Source organism: Sciurus vulgaris, assembly GCF_902686455.1.
Source record: "Sciurus vulgaris genome assembly, chromosome: 12".
Classification (NCBI taxonomy): domain Eukaryota; kingdom Metazoa; phylum Chordata; class Mammalia; order Rodentia; family Sciuridae; genus Sciurus; species Sciurus vulgaris.
The window spans coordinates 54961081-54973679 of NC_136473.1; the positions used below are offsets into that span (position 1 = coordinate 54961081).

Consider the following 12599-nt stretch of genomic DNA (forward strand, 5'->3'; position numbering starts at 1 on the left):
TCACAGGTACCCAGTGAAATAGAAATTGACTGGTTAGATTAACCAAGACCGAGTGCCAATCTAAATAATTTACGATCCAAATTAAAATTTTGGCCTAGATTAAACATCTTAAAATCCTTTCAATTGGTGTTCGCAGGTGTTCGCTGCTGTGGATTGGGTCCGTGACTGTCGGATCTGGGGTGCGGAGGCTCCCCGCGGCCTCCCGGATGTCACCATGCCTAAAGTTCCAAAGGGAAAAAGTACAGTACGGGGAAAAAAAAGTCATCCATCCATAGAGTAGAAAAGCAGCTCAGATTACGAAAGAGGCCCACAAACAGGAAAAAAAAGGAAAAGTTGAAGAATGAAAAGGCCTTACGTCTCAATCTTATTGGTGAAAAACTGCAGTGGTTTCAGAATCATCTGGATCTAAAAAATCGGGGTATTCAAAGAAAGATGCTTGTAAATTAGTTGAAAGGTATTTAAATAGATTTAACAGTGAGCTGGAGCAGATCCAGTTACATAACAGCATCAAAAACAGGCAGGGAAGGCGGCACTTTTCCCAGGAAGCAGTTATCAAGCGGACGATGGAGCGTGAGCGACAGCAGCAGTATGAAGGATATGGCCTTGAGATCCCAGACATTTTAAATGCAAACAATCTGAAAACTTTTAGGGAATGGGATTTTGATCTGAAGAAATTGCCAAACATTAAAATGAGAAAGCTCTGTGCTAATGATGCAGTTCCTAAGAAGGGCAAGAGGAAAACTATTTTAACTATAGACAAAAATTTAGAGGAATTGGAACTAAAAGGTGAATCAGATGACTCAGATGAAGAAATGACTCCAGTAGCTTGATTGTCTTTACGTAGAGTTGAAAATAATTTGAGAGTTTCAAGTCACACTCATTGATTATGGTAAATAATTATCTAGACATAAGAATTTGCTATTTGCTTCATTTTCCTGTATAATGAGGGTCCCATTTGTAGTTTAAAAAAATGTTATGATTTTTATTTAAAAATGAAGGTTGCTTATTTACATTAAGTTGCTAAAATAGATATAAGTTGTATTAGTCTGTTTTCAGTTGCTATAATAAAATACCCAAGGCTAGGTAGGTTACTTATTAAGAAAAGACATTTCATTAGCTCATGGTTTTGGAGGGTGAAAGTCCAAAGGAATGGCCCTGGCAAGGGCCTCTGGCTATATCACTTCATAGTGAATGACATCACAATCCATGCAGGAGGGTCGTGAGATAGGACACCAGAGAATAGGGAGGCTAGTGATGACTTCTCACTAGGCCCACCTGTTAAAGGTACCACCACCTCTTAACATTGCCACACTAGGCATCAAGCTACCTGTACATGAGCTCTTGAGGGACAAATACCAGAAGTAATCTTTTAAAGACATTTAATCTGAACTTTGTGCAAAGAAAAAGTAATATGTGTGAGGACAAAATGTGTTTTCAGTTTTTTCCTTATATGGAAAATATGTAGGAAAAATTTGCCTAATCTCCCAAATGGGTGAATGGACAATAACCTGTTTTCTAAGAGATTCCTGTGGACATTTCTTAAATTGTGATAATAATGAATTTGTATTAAACTGATTTCTCTCTTAAACATTAAACCTAATTTCTTTCCTTATAAAATGGGGAAGAATTTGGTTGTGAATTCATATTCATCAATAGATTATGCATTATCATTTATTTTTTCCTGAGCCAGAGGTAAAGGTTAGAAACAGAAGTCATGGGTCTCTGTGGTTATGTTGATCCCCACACATATATATTTTATCTTTTGACAGAAGAAATGATGTAGGCTTGATCCTTTTGATTATATATATTTTTTCTACTTTCTCATTGTGAAAAGTGATGTTTCTAAAAGGTTAAATTGACATACAACAATATTTCAAGTGTCATGAAAAACATTGATGTATTAGAATTTTGTTGGAGAAAGTAAGCACAAGTATCCTTTAGTATGTTTTTTAAAGGATGTGATATAAATATATTTATTTTCAAGAAAAGGAAAACATTAATGTATGAGGTTAACTTAATAACTGTTTTGCTAGCAGTTTATATGAAGTGTTATAACTTTTTTTACATTTGAAAGTTAAAAATAAAATTTAATTTAAAAATGTCAAAAAAAATCCCTCCAATTAAGCTTATCCATTCATTTGGTGGAATATTTATTTAGGTGTCATGTCATAAGCTGGAAAGAAGTCAACCTGGTCAGCCACCCACTCTAGCTAAGGGACCTCTGGCATGTCATTTAACCTTTTGAGGCTGTTTCCTCAAACTTGCAGTATTTTAGAACAGGTTTCAAATGCATATATGTAAAGTGCATAAAATACTGGATTTTGTTGGATAAATACATTCATCCTTTTCCTCATGATCATTTCAATATGTGTGAAGTCAGTGTAGATCTGGCCTAAAGAAGTCAAGGCAGTTGAACTAAAAATGTGCTTCATTCTTCAGGAAGTTTACAGCTTTACATTCAATAGGAGACATACAGAAAATCTTACAAGGTTCAAATTGCTAACAGGTTTTGAACCTACCAGACAAGAAGGTTTATGAGTAGGTAAGAATAGATGAAAATGGAATAGATGAAATGTACTTTAAAGTAACTTTAATATGGTTGGCTTGATGTTTTTATTATATTTGTTTGATCCTTTTGGTAACATGAAAAGGGTGGTAAGAAAGTAGTGTATTTTGTTTCAATGAACTGATTGATTTTTAAAGCTGATAATAGAGCTAGGAGTGTAGGTCGGTAGTAGAGAGCTTGCCTAATGTGTGCAAGGTCCTGGGATCGATGTCAGAAAAAATAAAATCTGTTATTTTCAATATTGGAAAAAAAATATTGACAAATGTAATTCAAAATAACAAATATAGTTTGAAAATATACAATATATATATTTTAGAATTAACTATTGACAATGATGAAATCTTCAGAGTTAAGGGCTTATATCAATTTAGTTTTTTTTCCTAAACTTAGAAAAATTAATTTCTTACATAGTAGTTTATAAAGAATAATCACAAAAGTACTGCAGTTAGTGCTGTGGGTATAGCTCAACTGGTAGAGCACTTACCACTTGCACAGCATGCACATGGCCTTGGGCTCCATCCCTAACATCAGGGGGAAGAAAGGTACTAAGGTTAACAAGCATTTGGGAATGTAATTTCTGAAGAAAGCAATGAGATTTTTTTTTTTCTTTGCAAGGGGTGAGAAACTTTCTCTTCCTGAAATTATTATGTCAGATGAACCCAAGGCATAAGCTGAAATAAAAATAATTATGCACTCTCTCTGCTTCATCTTATTTCCTTTTTAAGGAATATAAACCATTAGTAATATACTAGAGAGAATTGTAACATATGAGTCATAGTCTGTGAATCACGGTAACACATCAAAAGATTCTGATAGGAAAAACAGAATTATATTCCTTTTCCTGCACTAAAAAAATTACCCCCACTCTCACAGGGGTTAAATGAAAAACATGGTTTTTCAGCAATGAACTTTAACTTCTCTTCTTTATTTCTTGCTATTTTGATTTTTATGGGAATCTGGTCTAGAATGGCTGGCTCCTCTAAGAATCACACTATTTAGGCCATTTGCTGTTATCTGTACCTGATGACAAAACCATTCTTTAGAGCTGTACAGTTTACAAAGCACTTCTATAAATATCTCATTTGAACATTTTAACCACTTCAAAAAAAAGTTTAATTTTCATTTCTACATATCAGGAAACTTAGGCCCCAGAGAGGTTAATGATGTCCCATCCACCTAAGATCTAACATCCCATTGTTCCAATTCAAGTAAATCAAATCCCTAGACAGCTTGATGCTCACCAGCCTGCTTGGGTAACATGGCAGGCAGAGGGAGAAAGGGATGGGAAAACACACACACACAGTGAGAGCACAGAGTTCTTTGTCATGACAAAGAGCACAGAAATTACAGAGATGATCACATAGTGCAGAAAACAACACAGCCAACTCCCAGGAAGAGCTAGGAGCTGCCCAGGTCTGCAGGTCCCCGGGGAGGGATGGCCATGAAGGACACCCATTATTTTAGTAGCTTTTCATCTCTGTGACCAAAAGACCTAACAGGAACACTTAGAGGAGGGAAAGTTTATTTGGTGCTCACAGTTTCAGAGGTCTCAGTCCATATAGATGGTAGACTCCATTGCTTTGAGTTTGAGGTGAGGCAGACCATCATGGCAGAAGAGTGTGGCAGAGGAAAGCAGCTCAGGACATGGAAATCAGGAGAGAGTTCCACTCACCAGGGACAAAATATAAACCTCAAAGTGGCCTACCTCCTCTGGTCACTCCCCACCTACCTACAGTTACTATCCAGTTAATCCTGTCAATGGATCAATGTGCTGAATAGGTTAAATGTCTCGTAACCCAATTATTTCACCTCTGAACTTTTTTTGTTGTTGTTCCAGGGATTGAACTTGGGGGTGCTTAACCTCTGAGTCATGTCTGCAGCCCTTTTTTATTTTTTATTTTGAGACAAGGTCTCACTAAGTTGTTTGGGACCTCAATAAATTGCCGAGAGACTGACTTTGAACTTGTGATCCTCCTGTCTCAGCCTCTGGAGCTGCTGGGATTACAGGCATGCACCACAGTGCCCAGCTTACCTCTAAACTTTCCTGCATTGCTTTATACATGAATTTTGGGGGACACCTCATATCTAAGCCATAACACTCTTGCAAATCAAGGGCTCTAGTAGACACAAGCTCACCTCGGCTATCCTTACAGAGTGGGGTGGGGTATACCTGTCTATCCTGTCTGCTCAAGGCACACAGGCATGCTTCCCTTCCCCACCTTACCTGCCTGTGTGGAACAGAATAAATACCTCTGTGCTTCCACCTGCAAGTTACCGGTGCTAAACAAAGTTCCATGAGACCAAATAAAGGGAAAATTCATTTTCCAGGCACAGTATCCTTCAGCTGGCTGTGGCTTGAAGGCTACACACTCACACAAAATATCTGACTGAGTAGAGCAATCATTCCTGCAAGAGTTACGCACGTTGCTGATGCTTGTACAGTGAAGATATAATTAAACAGTCAAGATCGTAAGTTCAATGTTCAATGTAAAACCAAGTTCTTCTTTGTTCTTTTACCTTCTCTTCTCTCATGTCTTTGCTTCTCATCCTTTATGTCCCTGTGGGGCCCCTTCCTCAGGCAAAGCTGCCAGCACCTCTATCCAGACAACACAATGCTTAGTAGAGGCTCCGCAAGGATGAAGGATCCAGTCTAGTCTACAGGAGCACTTGTCAGCATGGCCTGGGCAGCCTGGCCCTCCTCTCCTCCTTCCTCAGCTGCCCCTGGAGTCATGCTCTTTAACCTTGTCATTACCGATACCTGTGGCTCCTCCATACCCCACTTTGGGTTTTCTGTTTTGTTTTTCAGTTCTAGGGATCAATCCCTGGGCCTAGCACATGCTAGGCAAGCCCTCCGTCACTGGACCCCTGCCTACTCTGGAGCCACTCTCAGATCATATCCTCTGTCCAGCTCACTCCCCCAGCACTCCAATTCTAACAACTCTATGACCCCCTGAGGCCCACAGTCCTATAGACTAGAGCCCTCACCATCTCATGTCCCCAGCACCTTCATGTCCCCTTTCCCTTCCTGTGCACTTTACCCCAGTCAATCTCTGTGGAGCACTCGTTGGTTGATACCCTTGACTCCCTTGACCCTCTCTCACTTTGAGATTCTCTCCTGGTGAAACTAAAACCCTGGTGAAATCTGTCTCTCCACCCGCTCTGGCCTGTATCTCATCATAGTTGGTGAAAAACACCCAATTCCACTCTCTAGTCACCTTGTACAGAGAATCTCTATCTCTTTGTTGAAATGATCTTTTGCTTCCTGCAGTTGCTCTTTCAACTGCTTATTGGAGTGATCATTCATTGCCTGCATTTCCTCTCTTATCTCATCCTTTGCTTCAGGAATCATTTTAATTGTTTATATTCCGAACTCCTTTTCTGACATTTCCTCTACCATGCTGTCACTGGATTCTATTAATATAGAATCTTGGTTTGTTTGGAACATTTTTTTCCCTCGTTTTTTTCATGTTCACATATCTTCCCCTCTAGCAGTGCAGATCTGGGGTATTGCAGTTTCCCCCCTATAGGCTTATAGTGATCCTATAGGTTTCCAAAACCTTTTCTTTAAGGGGGAGATCAATATTAGCAATGCCCAGTACAGAAAATATGCACCCTAAACCAAATAGCCCCTATGAAGACGTTCACAATATTGTCATAATAAACAGAGAAGATGAGTTCAATTATTATCTATAGTATAACAAATATATTTGCAATAAGGTCTGTAATTTCTAATGGAGGACAAAGAGGGTAGGGAGGGGTGTAGGATATAACTGTTAAGAAAAGAGTATATAGAAGTTCTAGGTCATAGAAAGAGTGAAAATGTAATCAAAAGAAGTTGGTTGTTAGCATGAGAAAAGGGAGAAAGAGACTCTGAGGAAACAGGTAAACAAAAGGAAAATAGCAAGAAAAGTAAAGAAATAAAAATTTAAAATTTTTCAAAAAGGAAAAAAAAAAAGTCATATACTTTTCTAACCTCCCAGTCTTCAGTAGCCTGATGCATGAGAAGTACCTGACAATGAGCTTCCAGTCTCTAGCAGGCTTCTCAAGATGGGATTTGCCCCACCTACAGATGGCAGCTTCCACTTCCAGGATAATCCAAGATAACCATACTGGCTTCCTAATGTGTTGGGAAATGGGGAGCTGCAGCTCAGGGCATGGGCATGGTCAGCTGGGGGTCCTGGAGGTGGGATGTGGTTGGTCGGGCAGGAGTCCTGGAGACGGGGCTCGGTGGGTCCGACTGGGGGTCCTGCAGGTCCTGGTTGTTGTCTCAAAATGGTGGCAGCCACATGTAACCAAACCTGCGGGTACTGTGACAGTGGACTTCCAGGCAAGAGCAGGCAGCTGGCAATCCACTGGTTGTCAGCAGTCTACCGGTGTATGATCAGCAGGTGGACCTTGGGCAGTGGGTGATGGGTAGGTGAAAGGCAGGTGATGGGCAGGCAAGAGGCAGGCAAACGGGCAAATGGCGGATGATAGGTGCTAGTCAGTGAGCAATCTGCTCTCAAAAAGTAGTCTACATGCTGGCAGACTGCAGGTGATCATAGTGGACAAATGGGGTAAACAGCAGGGGATAGATAAGCAGCAAAGACTGCCTCACAGAGAAACAGATATCCTCTGCTTGAAACCCGAGTTACGGAGCTACAAGGAACACAGCCTCCCTCTAGTCCAACATCTTAGATCTCCTCTAGTCACCTTTTAAATTCACATTTCTGTTCTCTCCCCACAGCTGGAAAACAGCCCCTCACCATCCCTCTCAGTGGCCACACCTCCCACCTCACCAAGAACATCAGAGATCAGAAAAGGACTGCATGCTCCTACCACCACTTCCATGCATCTCCAAGTATCTGTCCCTGTCCCTGGCCGACTCTACTGGGCAAGCGCCCTGCACTGCCAAGGCCAACCCTGTCATGGGAGAGCAACCCCCATCCGTGTGGTTCCTGCAGCTCTGTCTTCTGACTCCTACACCTTCACATTCACTCTTTCTATTGAATTAGGTGTATCAACTTATGAGCATACTATGCTCCCATCTTAGAAAGAAAAGACTCCACTTCACTTCCCTCTCCAACTACTACTCTCTCTTCTTTTTTTGAAAAAAATTAAAAGTATTGGGCTGGAGGTGTAGCTCAGTGGTAGAGCACTTGCTTAGCACTGCAAAAATAAATAAATCATCAGAAGCATTAATTTTATTGTTGGAAGGTACATTCATTCTTTGAGCTCAGAATGAGGCTTGGCAATTTAACTTCTATATAAATGACTATTTGAATTTACAAAGTATCAAATACACACAGTAGTATAGCTAGAACATAAAGTGGTAGAAATAATTATTCAACAAGTAATAGGACCATCAATTCAAAGATTTTCTATACACAAAGAATAAAAAAATATTGTTGTAGGATGTTACAAGACACAGAATCAAGACCAGTTTGTTACCTTTATGCTGCTTCCTTCTTCAGTAAGAGCAGACCCACAAAATGACCTGTCAATTCACTGTTTATTCTGTGAACCGTCACAAGGAGGAAACTTTCAACGCCAAAATTAACTGCTGTAGCACAGCACACATCCTCAATGTTTACTTCATTTACCACTTTGGGATTTCCCTTTTGTATTTTAAGATTAATCAATCTGTCCTGTGGTTTTCCCTGGAAAGGAAAGGACAAAGCGCAAGGTGGCTAAATAGAGCAAATATACCAGGCAAGACCTGAAACCATTCTGAAACTGAGCCAGTAAACCAGGAACGCTGTCTGGACCTAGAAGACACTTAAGATAAGCAGGGAGTTACACCTCCATGACATGGCCACGCTCTCTAGTGCCATCTTGGCCCAGGCTCAGCTCCTCTCCTGAGCCCCCTCCACAGACAGAGGGGTTGGGGCTGTAGCTCAGTGTAAAACTCCTGCCTAGTGAGCCCTGGTCCATCCCCATCACCAAAGAACAAACACCTTTAAGGAATGCTCTTCCTCTGCCACCCCAATTCCTCTCCCTTTGCCTCACTTGAACTTACCACAACCAGGATTTTGCCCACAACATCCCATTAAACAGTTTTTCTCCAGGTCATCAGAGAACACCATGGTCACCTCTTCTTGCTTAACACATGATTGAACATAACTGTGTCCTCTCCTTCTTGAACTGCTTTCTTCTTCAGGCTTCTAGAACACCCTTCTCCTGGCTCCCATCCTACCTTCCTAGCCACCCTTTCTCAAGCACTTTTGTTGTTTTTTTTTTTTTTCATACCCTAATCTCTAAACAGCAGTGTGCTCCAGATCTCAATCTCTGGATATTTTCTCTTTCATATCTATATTCAATTCTAAGGAAATTCTCACCTAGTCTTATGACTTTTGAATATTATGTGCATGACAGGTGTATATGCAGATGACATATATGATGATGATTCCTAAATTTTTATGTTCACCAAGAACCTGTCCACTGGGCTCCACACCCACACACCCAACTGCTATCCCACCTTCATTTGGCTGGTTCCTGGGCATCTCAGGCTTGGCTGAGCTTCCAATTCTCCAGTCAACAGCCCTTTGGTCATCATCCTCATTTCAGTTCAAGACAATTTTATTCTTGTGGTTGCTCAGACCAAAGACATTGCTACCATCCTTGAGTCTCTTCCACTCATCCCCACACATCCAGTTCATTAGTAAATCTTGTTGCCTGTACCCTCAAAATGTGTTCAAAACCCAATTGCTTTTTTCTGTTATTTTTCATTTTTGATTAACATGTGTTATGGTTTAGATATGAGATGCCCCCTCCCAAAGCTTATATGTGAGACAATGCAAGAAAGCTTAGAAGTGAAAGGATTGGGTTATGAGAGTATTAACTCAATCAGTGCATTAATCCTCTGATAGGGAGTAATTGTAGGTAGGGTGTGGCTGGAGGGGGTGGATCATAGGGAGTGTGCCTTTGGGGTATATATTTTGTCTGTGGTGAGGGGAGTCCCTCTCTCTGCTCTTGGTGGTCACGGCCTCAGCTGCTTTCCTCCACCTCACTCTTCCGTCATGATGTGCCGCCGCACCTCAGGCACAGAACAATGGAGCCAACTGTCTGGAGACTGATACCTCTAAAACTGTGAACTCCAAATAAACTTTTACTACTCTATAATTGTCAGATCTTTTGGTCATGGCAATGAAAAAGCTAACTAAAACAACATGTAATACTTGTGTATTCTTATGGGATATAGTATAATCTTGCAACATGTATAAATCATGTAAAATCAGGATAGTTAACATTTCCATTTCCTTATCATTTATGTTTAGAGCTGTTGAGATCCTCTCTTCTAGTTCTTGATAAAATATATAATAGGTATGTACAAGGCCCTGGCTTTAATTCCAGAACTACAAAAAATAAACAAATAATAATAGGTTGTTGTGAACTAGTCATCTCAGTGCTGTGGAACACCAGAACTTATTCCTGCTGTATTTTGGTACTCATTACCCTACTTCCTTCTAGTTCCTCTCTTTCCCTCCCTTCACAGTCTCTAGAAATCACTGTTGTATATTTGGATCAATTTTTTTTTTTTAGTTCTCACATATGAAAGAAAACCTGCTATGTCTGGCTTATTTTGCTTAGCACAATGTCCTCCGGTTCCATCCATTTTGCTGCAAATGACATTTCACCATTTTTTAGAAATGGTGTTTCATTGTGTATTTATGCTGCTGCTGATTTCATTTCATTTGTATATATAACCAGGAGAGGGATAGCTGAATTACATTGTACACTTATTTTTATTTGCTTTTTTTTTTTTTTCCTGTGTGTTAGGATGTTTGCTTTTTTTTTTTTTTTTTTGTGGTACTGGGATCAAACCCAGGACCTCCTGCATGCTAAGGAGTGCTCTACCACTGAGCTACAGCACCAGTCCCTATCTTGGGTTTTTTCTTTTTTTTAAAGAAACCTTATACTATTTTCTATAATGGCCGTATAAATTTACCTTCCCATCAAAAGTGCATCAGAACACCCCTTTCTCCACAATCTCACCAGCATTTGTTATTTTTGTCACTTTGATAAACAGCCATTCTAACTGGAGAGACAAAAATCTCATTGTGGTTTTGTTTTGCATTTCTCAGCTGATAAGTGATTTGAGCATTTTTTCATGTATTTGTCAGCCATATGTATTTCTTCTTTTGAGAAATGTCTATTCATATCATTTGCCCATTTTTAAACTGGATTTTTTTTTTTCCCCCAGTACTGGGGATTGAACTCAGGGGCATTATACCACTGAACTGTGCTATATTTCCAGTCCTTTTTTTTGTTTGTTTGTTTATTTGTTTGTTTTGAGACAAGGTTTTGTTAAGTTGTTAGCCCTTCAACTTGTGACCCTCCTCCTGCCTCAGCCTCCCAGGTCGCTGGGATTGCAGGTGTGTGCCACAGTGGCTAGCTGTATTGTTTATTTCTCCTTCTCTTCCTCCTCCTTCTTTGTTGTCGTTTTTTTTTTTAACTTCCTTCCTTATACATTTTGAATATTAATCCTTTGTCTGATGAATAATTTGCAAATATTTTCTCCCATGCCATTGGTTGCCTCTTCACTGTGTTGAATGTTTCCTTTGCTGTGCGGAAGCTTCTCAATTTGATATATTCCATGTCTGTGCTTTGAGGATCTTATCCAAAAAACTAACTCCCTTATATCTACGTCTCGAAGTGTTTCTCTTATGTTTTCGACTCATAACAAAACCCAATTACTTTTTATCTCCCGCTGCCACCACTGTCATTGCTCACCTGGGTCATTGCAATGGCCTCCTAACAGGTCTCACTGATGTGTATTTGTCCCTTTTCAATCTATTCTCAACACCGCTCTCAGAATGATCTAGTTACACTCTGTCACTCCACTGCTCAAAACCCTCCCTGTGCATTTCTACTTCATTTAGAGAAAAGCTGTGGACATTAACACAGACCAATAGACACTACCTGACCTTGCCCCTTAGTTCTCTATCCTGGTCCTCTGCTGTCTCCCCTTCTGCTGCAGCCATGCTGACCTCCTTGACCATTCACAGGCATTTGCTTTAGGTCCTATACTTCCCATCCTCTCAGCCTGGGTTCCCCACACAACCCATTCTCTTTTTTTCCATGGAAATTCTACTTAGGACCACCACTGAGCCACATCCCAGTCCTTTTTATTTTTAATTTTGTGACAGGGTCTCTCTAAATTGCTGAGGCTGGCTTTGAACTTGAGATTCTCCTGCCTCAGCCTCCTGAGTCACTGGGATCACAGGTGTGAGCCAGAGTGCCTAAATCAGGATTTTATTGATTACAATACCATTTTACCAATACTGTGTATTTCACGAGACTATCAAAGGGTTAAATGAAGCAGCTGTGTACCTTGCACAGTGCCTGAAACATAGCAGGCTTTGGGGCAATGGAAAAGTTATAACTTGTTTGTAGGGGTTGGCTTGGAAAGAATTTTTTTGATGGTTAAAAAGCAACTTGTTTGTTACTGAAAGGATGCAGACTCATTGCTCACAGCCTCCATAGATATTCTCCACAGGGAGAAATATGATTTAGCTACACAAAGGAAGGGTCAAGTCCAAATGCTATGGAGCATTTGTCCAATTAGGAGGAGTAACCATGGATGCAAGCTTATCCAAAGACACTGTCACATCTCATTGATACAGATCTTTAAAGAGTGGTATATCCTGGATTATCACAGACTCCCTGGAACTTTCTGGATTAGAAGTCCAGGTTGAGAACACAGTCACTAAAATGGCGCCCCCACATATGTACTACAAACCCCATAGCAAAACAGGGGAGTTGACCAAACCTCTCTGAACTAACAGGTCTAACACTGTGATTGCAAAATATTGCAAGCTCTGTTCTCCATTTTTTCTACTCCTCTCTGCCCCCCACTTTTTAAAATCCATATTTTGAGTTTCGATTTCTTGGCTTATTTCCACCTCCCCACCCCCATTGCTCACTGATGGAATTCAAGTCCTCAGCCTCAAAAACTACAGGCTCTTCTAATGCCTGGTGAAAGAAACCTCACAAGATGAGAAAAGCTGAAACTGGAGAAAGTAAATGTTCTTTTGCATCATAAACACCATTG

General features: G+C 40.3%; 1 pseudogene across 1 annotated transcript; it reads left to right on the top strand.

Moving 5' to 3' along the window:
• Positions 1-214: 214 nt before the first annotated feature.
• Positions 215-834, top strand: LOC306641108 (translation machinery-associated protein 16-like; annotated as a pseudogene). Its single transcript has one exon. The product of its transcript is annotated as a translation machinery-associated protein 16-like (transcript).
• Positions 835-12599: the final 11765 nt, after the last annotated feature.